The sequence below is a fragment of the Leptosomus discolor genome, chromosome 4 (assembly GCF_034619465.1).
Source record: "Leptosomus discolor isolate bLepDis1 chromosome 4, bLepDis1.hap2, whole genome shotgun sequence".
NCBI classification, from domain to species: Eukaryota; Metazoa; Chordata; class Aves; order Leptosomiformes; family Leptosomidae; genus Leptosomus; species Leptosomus discolor.
Genome location: NC_141394.1, coordinates 68,616,223 through 68,624,861, shown reverse-complemented (window position 1 = coordinate 68,624,861; position 8,639 = coordinate 68,616,223).

Here is an 8,639-nt window from a genome sequence, read left to right as displayed (position 1 = left end):
ATAGCAATGCTCTTGGTGCCTTCTTGGCCAACTGACCTGTAATCAGGCATGGGGAAGCCCCATGGTGTTCCTCTTTTGGGTTTGGGAGAACGGGTTGGGGGAAAAAGAAAAGCAAGCTTTAGATTCTCAAACGCAGAAAGAATCGGAATTGCAGTACAGGAGGACAGAGGCTTTCATGCAGACATATGTTGGTGTTTCAGGATGAAAGGATGCTGAATTTTCCCAAGAGCCTGTCTTGAGGTGGCTTGTGTGGCCACTCTGCTTAAGGAACATTGAGGGCAGCACACAACTGTGCTGGGATTACTGTAAGAGGTTTCTGTACTTTTCACTTCTGCACTAGATGGATTTGGGCTTTTTCCTTCTCCAGCATGTAGCTTTCACAGAGTTACATTTTCCTTGAATGATTGCCATGTGCCCAGTAAAAAGAAAATTATCTGTATGAAACCAGATTTTTTTCTTCACGTGTTTGGATTTTTCAGAAATACATTAATCTGTATCTATTTCTTGTGTCAGTATTTCATGCTGAAGACCAAATAAAGATTCTACATTTGTCTACAAGGTGGTTTTGTGCACCAAAGCTGTATTGTCTTTTATGTACATGAATAAAATCTTACATGCCTAGAATCATGTTTAAATTTTTTCAACTACATTAGTTCATAGAAGATATTTTCTCTCCCTGCATGGGTTGTTTCTGTAGTTTCTTGAAGCAGTAACCTCTGCTCACATGCTAAGACTTTCATTTGATAATGACTTGAAATGACTGTACCTAATATAGATATGTTATTCATTAACTTCTCATAAATATCCAAATAGTGGCGTAGGCTTGGAAATAGCAAGTATGCCTGTGGAGACTCTTGTGAAAAATGTGAAGTCAGAGTTTCAGAAGCAATTTTTATTTTTTTTTAAGGTGCCTCAAGTATTTGAGAGGCTAGAAATCCAAACCTGACGTAGAATGGTAAGACTCAGTGCGGTGCTTCTGGAGTTTCCATTTTTCAGCTCATAGTAGGGGATGGAATTGATTAATTGTTACTTGTCCCTCTGCAAAGATTTGTCTTAGTGTTTATTAACTTGGTTAGCAAGCTTTAGCAATTTTTTCATGTTTCCACAACCGTCCTCACTCTTTAGCAGAGTCTTGGGGTTTTTTTGAACAGAGATTTCCAGCCACGTCAAGCTGTGAGTGCTTAGCCTCGTGGGGAATCACAGCTGACTCGTATTTGGTGGCAGATTTATTTGGAATAGTTGGGGAAGTTATTGCTCCCAGTTGTGCGGCTCGTCTCTTGAATGACTACGTGGGGATCTATCTGCCAATGTCAGTTTACATCAGCATACCTGTGGAGATGGTGGTCCTTGGCAGAAGGCTGAGCAGCAAGTGCTAACTGCCTCATTCCGCCCTACTAAATCTGCCAGAAAAGTCTGCTGCCCCTGGACTTGTGCTTGGCACCGTATTAAGGCATTTCGTATTAAGGAATTTCGGAGGAGTCTGGAAAGCCAAGTTTCTCTACGTCATCTTTTTCAAGAGTGTGAATGTGCCACCTGCCAGAGGATGTGCTTCATCCTCATAGCGTTAAATACATAGTGACGACATCGTATTAGGCTGCTTTAGAGACTGCTCAAATGTTCTTATTCACTTAGTTGATCACAGATACCTATAGTGGCTCATAAAATAAGTAATGGTCAACTTCTGTTCCAGAAGGCTCATAACCTGCAGCCTGAGTTCTCCAGGCGTGTGGGTGTTTACCATTAGGCATGTGATGTCAAAGATGTTGGTCACGTATTTAGAGTTGAATACTAATGTTATGCTTAAGGCTCTGGGCCAGCTTTAAGATAACAATATGCATAAATGACAACATTGAGTGAGGAAGGTGCATGAACTTCAGGCCATTAGCTAAGAAAGTAATGAAAAATCAAAAATTATGCTGTTGCATTGCTCAGCACATGGAATTTCAGAAATCCATAGCAACTTTTCACCGTTTTTTAGCTTTATTTACCGTTCTCCTTTGCTTCCTAACAAAACTGGCTTGAATACTGATGAAAACACGCCCCTTAAATTTGCAACTCCGCAGTATAGCCTCAGGCACATGTTAACAGCTCCCTGGAAAGTATTTCGCAGTCTTTCAGTGTTTCCACATCACTTAGCATAGCATTGCATTTATACACAAGTTTTGCCTGATGCTAAGTAGCCATCAGCTTTTCTAAAAGAAATGTTAAATAAAATACCTGTTTGTGCTGTGGGTTTTTTTTTCCAGGCTGCAGCAGGTTTGTCTCCATGCCTTGAGGTCTAAATGGTGAGAACTGCTCCCAATTAGTCAAACAGAAATGAAGCATGACGTTCGAAATGAGAATTAATGTTACACATCGTATCTGTTGCTATTATGACAAGATTTTAGAATGCCAGATGTCAGAATGTAGGTGCTTTAGATATTATTAACAAAATATTTATTACAAATACCAACAAGATATGTACTGGTTTGTGCCATAGGAAATACTGAATTTTGATTCCAGGCAGACTCATGTGGGGTCAGTGTCAGAATGCTGATCAATGAAAAAAGACAGACCCTGATACCCTGAAATACACTGAAAGCTAAGGAATACAATAGCTTGGGTTACTGTCTTCATAGAAGCATGACAGGAACATAATCATGCAATATATAAAAATGCAAACATACTAAGAATTGGGGTGAAATTCTGGTTTCACTGACCTTTGTAGAGTCAGAATTTGATCCAGGTTCGTGAAGATGAAGTTGCCTGCAGTTTAAGAGAATATCATTCCGGGTTGCTGCAATCCCACACTTGCGGCTTCCCCAGGCCACACCTTATTCCCCGGCCCCTTGTTCAGATACTGGCACTCCTGTGTTCCTGTTCTTAGACCAGAGACCTGAGCTGGGCCAAGCCAAATGAAACTTTTGACAGGCTGGTTTTCAATTAAGTGAACGTTGTCCTGTTTCATGGGACTCTTAAAGGAACTCAGGGCTGCAAAGGGTTGGGAATGTGTGAGGGGAAGGCTGCAAAATCAGCCATACAGTTTTAGATTGGCTTCAGCTGTTACAGAGCAAAACCTTGGTTATTTCTCTCTTTTACAGGTTCTTAGCTTTGTCAGGGAGCCAAGGGAAATTCTGAGGGAAAGTGTGAGTGTCATGAGACAATTGGAATAGTAACCACTTGTGCACTTCACATGCCCCAGCAATAAATGGTTGCAGAGTCCCTTTCTCTATCTGACCTCTGTATGTTGAAAAGAACTTTGGCAGGCCTAAAAGGTCAATAAAAAGTAAAGGCTGTTGACACTTTAGGCTGAGGATCATCTGTGGACCTTTCTGCAAAGGCCAAAGTGCTCTGCTCTTCTCCAAGATCTAGAATGTTAATCTCAGATGCTCTGAACTACAGGGTTATCTGTTACAATACTTGTTGGTCCCCCTTCTCGGGAAGCTACATCCCTCTTTATGTTTGAATCGATACAGCTTTACCTGGAGCTATTAGTAATACAAGGTTATGACCTAGTTACACTGAACTCTACCTCAACAAAGGTAGCTTTTGTCAGTATCATTGACAAAAATGTAAAGATGCATCTCTAGTGCCCTCAGTTGTTTAAAGGAAAGGAAAAGGATATGGAAAATTGGGGGGGGGGCGGGGGAAGAAAAAAGAATAAACCTGTTGTATTGGCCCAGTCTGTGTTTTCCCTGGTTATATAGCATTGTGTTTTGGACACCTTGTGCCAAATGTATCAGAAATAATCTGAGGAGATGACAAAATAATTAACAAGTAGGGGGAGGGAAGGCATTTGGTACATGATCAAGTTAAATTGCACAAAAGTAGAGCACAGGAGTATAAAAGTGAATTTCAGAGGGACAGGCAGTTACCAGTAGTCCACAGGGAGGCAATTAGAGTCTTTTCACCCTCTTAAGGGGACAGTCATTGAAATTAAGAGGCAATTGATTTAGAAGGGATAGAAGGAGTGTTGTATAATTAACCCATGGAATTCTTTGCCACAGGCTAACTTCCAGTTCAGTTCCTTCACTGAATTCAGTCACTTGCAAAGATAAGATGATATATACATTAGAAAGCTATCTGTAACTGCCACTTCTGTACATGGGATACCCCTGAGGGTTAGGCAATGTCCTTCATTTGCTGATGTGCTTGATGCCATATATGGGATTGAAATTCGACTTCAGCATTTTATTATGAGTCACGGTGCTCTTTCCTATGTGTTGGCTTTGCAGCTGATAATCGGCCACTCCATTTACAGTTGTCACGTTTCGCTGGTGACCTAGTCTCTGCTCCCTGTAGCATACCAGTAATGCCACTGGTAAGAACCAAAACAATTTTGCCTGCCATGGGACATCGCACACTGTAAGACACAGCTCTCTGCGGTCCAGTAGCTCTCCTGTGCCAGTGTAGTTGCTCACATTTGTTGTGCTCTGATTTTTAACAGCTTGAATCCAAACTGGATAGTCAAAGCTGAGCCTGTTAGGGAATGCCGTTTAGGCCTCTAAATAAGGTTGCCTCATTTGCAGCTGTACTAAATACATGCATGTTCCTTAACCCCCATTAAGAGGGGGTATGTGTGTGTGTCTGTGTCTGTGTGTACCACCGTAAAAATCAGATTTATAAAAATAGAAACAGCTTAAAGTAGTTACCTTGTAACACAACAGAAGGCTGGATAGCCTCAGTAACGAGCGATAGCAGGAGACTGTATGACAAATCTAAGCACACAAATCATTACCACAAGGGTACAGCTAAGATAAGAAGAAAACTCAGTGTCTAAACTAGGACTTTTTGAAGAAAGTTTTATGGACTTGTTTTGACCCAATTGCAGGAAGCAGAAATCCCTGAATCAGCAGAAGAGAAGTAAAAGATCAGAGTAACTTACTTATGCTAATTAGTATATAATTATTAATAATGCGAGTATACCCTGTAACCAGTTTCTGTGTAAGTACTGCGGACACCCTGTGTTGTGCTTGTGCTTGGTTTGTGGAATGCTACTGAGCACGTGGGGTTGCGCAAGCCTGAGTAAATAAGTGATATCTCTCCTGTGTATGTTGAGCTGATTTATGGCACACCGGGCAAGAATCTCCTTTTTTGGACAACACCTTGAGGCACCCCGATTTGAAAGTGTTGGTCTTCAGCGTTCTGATGGTAGCTTGTATATAGTTAAGGTTCCTATAGCATAGTAAGTAACATAAGGAGTGTTTCTTATATCTTGAGGCACGAGAAGATTCTTCCTCCTAACATTCATATTAATCTTGTATTGGAGATTAGCTTGCTTTCCAAGAATTAGAATCATAGCGCAGTTTCTCCACTCTGCATTAACAAGCTCTTTAGGAGCTGGGTTTTGTTCTCATTAGTAGTGCAGAACCGTACTCTTAATGAAACAAATGAGGCAGACAAAGACTGACATAGGCAAATTAGAAAGAAGCCTGGTAGGCAAGATGAACAAGAAGAGGCAAGAGACTTCAGAAAAGCAGTAGTGTCACAGAATAATTCATCTAATTACAGGGAACTGTTGAAATGAGTGTGGTGAGGAAGGATTCACATCAGAAGATGAGACAATGCACCCAGAAAGAGATGTAATCCACAAAAGCTTTACGTAGAGCCGTGGAAAAGCAACTATCTCAACTCCAATAGGTAAATCACCAAAATGTTCATGTACATGGGGGACTACTCAGTCTAGGAAAGGGAACTCTTAATTGTGCAACATTTATGAGGACAGACTTGAAATGAACTACAGCCAGGCTGGTATCATTTTCCACATAGTGAAAATCTGATTCCGACCTATTTAAGTAGCCTTCAGACACCTTTGTTTTCCATGCTTCTCTGAGCTTGATTTTTAAGTAGAGTCTGCCGAGATGACCCCACTGAAAGGGGAATCAGAGCTTCTTAACTGAGAAGCTCCTTAAGTGAGATTAGATTATCTCCATTTGTAACCAATTTCTTAAATGGCTATACTTGGGGGATTCCATGTGTTAAATGTCAGGAAACTCTCCCTATTGCATAGGAAGTAGTTCTAATGTGATACTGATCCAAAGATCCAAAGCCCAGTATATTCAGTAAGAGTCTTTCCAATAACTTTAGGTCTATGAAGTTCAAAGGTCTACCAAGTTAGTAGTTGCTAGACAGGACAAAAGGAAAACTTCTATTTTCAGAGCCTAAAGAGCCAAAACCTAAAATCATCAACACTGAAATGTCCAGAAAGCAATGGTGATTTATCTACTCTGGAAAGGAAAAAGCTTACATCCTTAAGGGAATTAAATGTCCAAATCCTCTTTAAATTGCCTTCTTTCCACTGAAACCACTGAGAATTAGGTCTTTAAATAAAGTTATAACCTAAATCTCTCTGTGGCATTGCACCAAAGCCATCACATGCAATATCTGCGTATATGTTGGAAACACCATAAGGAGGTATTAAACAGTATTATCAAGTCATCTATTAATTGTTGTGCAATCTGTGGGCATCTTTGGTCTATGTAATAATTGAAAATGGAGGAAAAGAGCTTTTGGAACAGTTTACATGTGAGATAACTTGTCTGTGAATTACTATAGGCATACACCTCTTTTGGATCACCTCATGGTAGCCCGATGTTGTCATATAAGGAAGAATTTTGAATTTTTAGAAAGAGGGCTCTCTGATGTTGCTGAAGATTTTGGCATGATTGTTAATGGTGGCATGTTGTCAGGCCTGTCCTTAGACAGAAGGCTTAACAGCATTTGCTGGCTGGGACATTAGATTGTCCCGTGGGCCTGTTTGTTAGATGACATCTCACTAAAAAAGAAAAATTCTAGAAGTGATTGAGTTTGTGACACAGAGCGCTTCCCGTAGATGGTCACATCTGCACTTCTGTCATGGCAAAACCTTGCGGAGTCAGCAGCTTACTAAGAGGAATGCACTATAGTAATGGTAACAATTGTTTTAAGCTTGGGTTAATAAAAAATTGGTATGCTGATTTTGAGAGTCAGCTCAGTTAAATTAAATATATCAAAAAAGGAGATACCTGTGCTAATAATGCCTTCTCACATGTTTATCCTTAAGTATCCTCTCAAAAATACAGTAGACTGACCTGTAGTTGCTTGTGTAGGGTTTTTGTTCCCCTGCAGGTTAAACTAATTCCCTTTCAGAGAAAGAGAGCTTTTGTTTTTCACCCTTTGGGTCTCACTTGATCCATGCTTTAGAAAGTTTAGATGGTGAGCAGTCCTGTGCTGGCACTTGGCACCTATGATTGTTGTCCACTCTGCTCCCGACAACTTCCTCTAGAGAACAGGGAGAGAGCAGACAGAAACTCAGGCAATCCTGGTGGTGAGAGACAGTTAAATGAGACATGCCTATTAAAACAAATAGCTTTGACTACTGAGTAAAGCAGGGGAGTCAGGACACGAAATCTGTTTTTATATAAACTCACTATAAAAAAATTTCCAGCTCATGTAAGGCTCTGTGACGTCCTCTGATGAAAGACTTTTCATAAATGAAGAGAATTATAATATGAAGTAAGCTGTCAAGAAACATTGTCATGCCGTAGAGATCACAGGCATCCCATGAAAGAAGGAGGTGTGACATGCCATTCAGAAGCCTTTATGAACCTGGGCTGGCAGAGCTTACCTGGGCTGGCAGAGAGCATGAGTGGCGTTAGGTTGTGATCGACCCTAACCCACAACTGCACCCAGGGTTTCCCTGTTGCTGAGCAAGGGCCTGACCTGAATGTTTCTCTAATTTACATTAGTTACTTGATAATATATATTTTTTGTTGTTGGATAAAAACATGATTAACTGTAGTTCTTGCAGCTGGTTATTATTATCCCCATCTGCCGTGCTAATGTTAGGAAGAGGAAACACTTCCATGGCTGTTTCTGTTGTAGAACTCTCTCTTTGGATAGATGTGATTTCCTTGCCCATCCCACCAGAACACGGAAATGCTGCAGCAACTATGGTGTGCACAATTTTAGTGTGCAGGTTTTCCAAGTGATATTTATGAGGTAAAAATGCTTTCATCCTGCCTGTTTCTTTAGAGTAGTTCAGGTGTATAGGACACCAAAATTAAAAGGCTATTTGTGAGATTTGATGCATCTCCTAGTGCTTAAAGTACTTTTTACGTTAAGACAAAACACACATGACAAAGGACACTACAAGTAGAATACTACTGAAAATAAAATTCCAACTCATCCAGTTCTTTGGCCTCCTTTATGCACAGGTCAACCTTCTTTATTCACAAGAAGTGTCCAACTGAAAAGTGACTACATACTTATCCCCAAACCAAGTTAATCTGTGATGGAGTGTTCAAAAGAACTCAGCATTAGCTTTAGTGTCAAAGGCAGTGGCCTTTGTATTCTTGACTTCACAAGGAGAAGTAATAAGCCATTTTTAAATGAGCATTTTTAAAACCCTACTAATAACCAAGAAAGATCTTGGGATGTGACAGGGTAGTGGGAAGTAGGACTTGACTCCAAGGGACTCTAGAGGATGTTTTCGTGTCAGATTTTTAGAATCTAAATGGCAGAGTTAAATGTTTTACAAGAGCTGTTGATTTACTTAATATGTGGCATTAAGCGTTGTGAATGTTAAAAGCAAAGATAAAGGAACAATCAAAAAATTCCAGGTTCATAGTTTGCTTTTAATCTCTGATAGCTAAAGTTAAGTGGTAGGTAAGAAATATCAT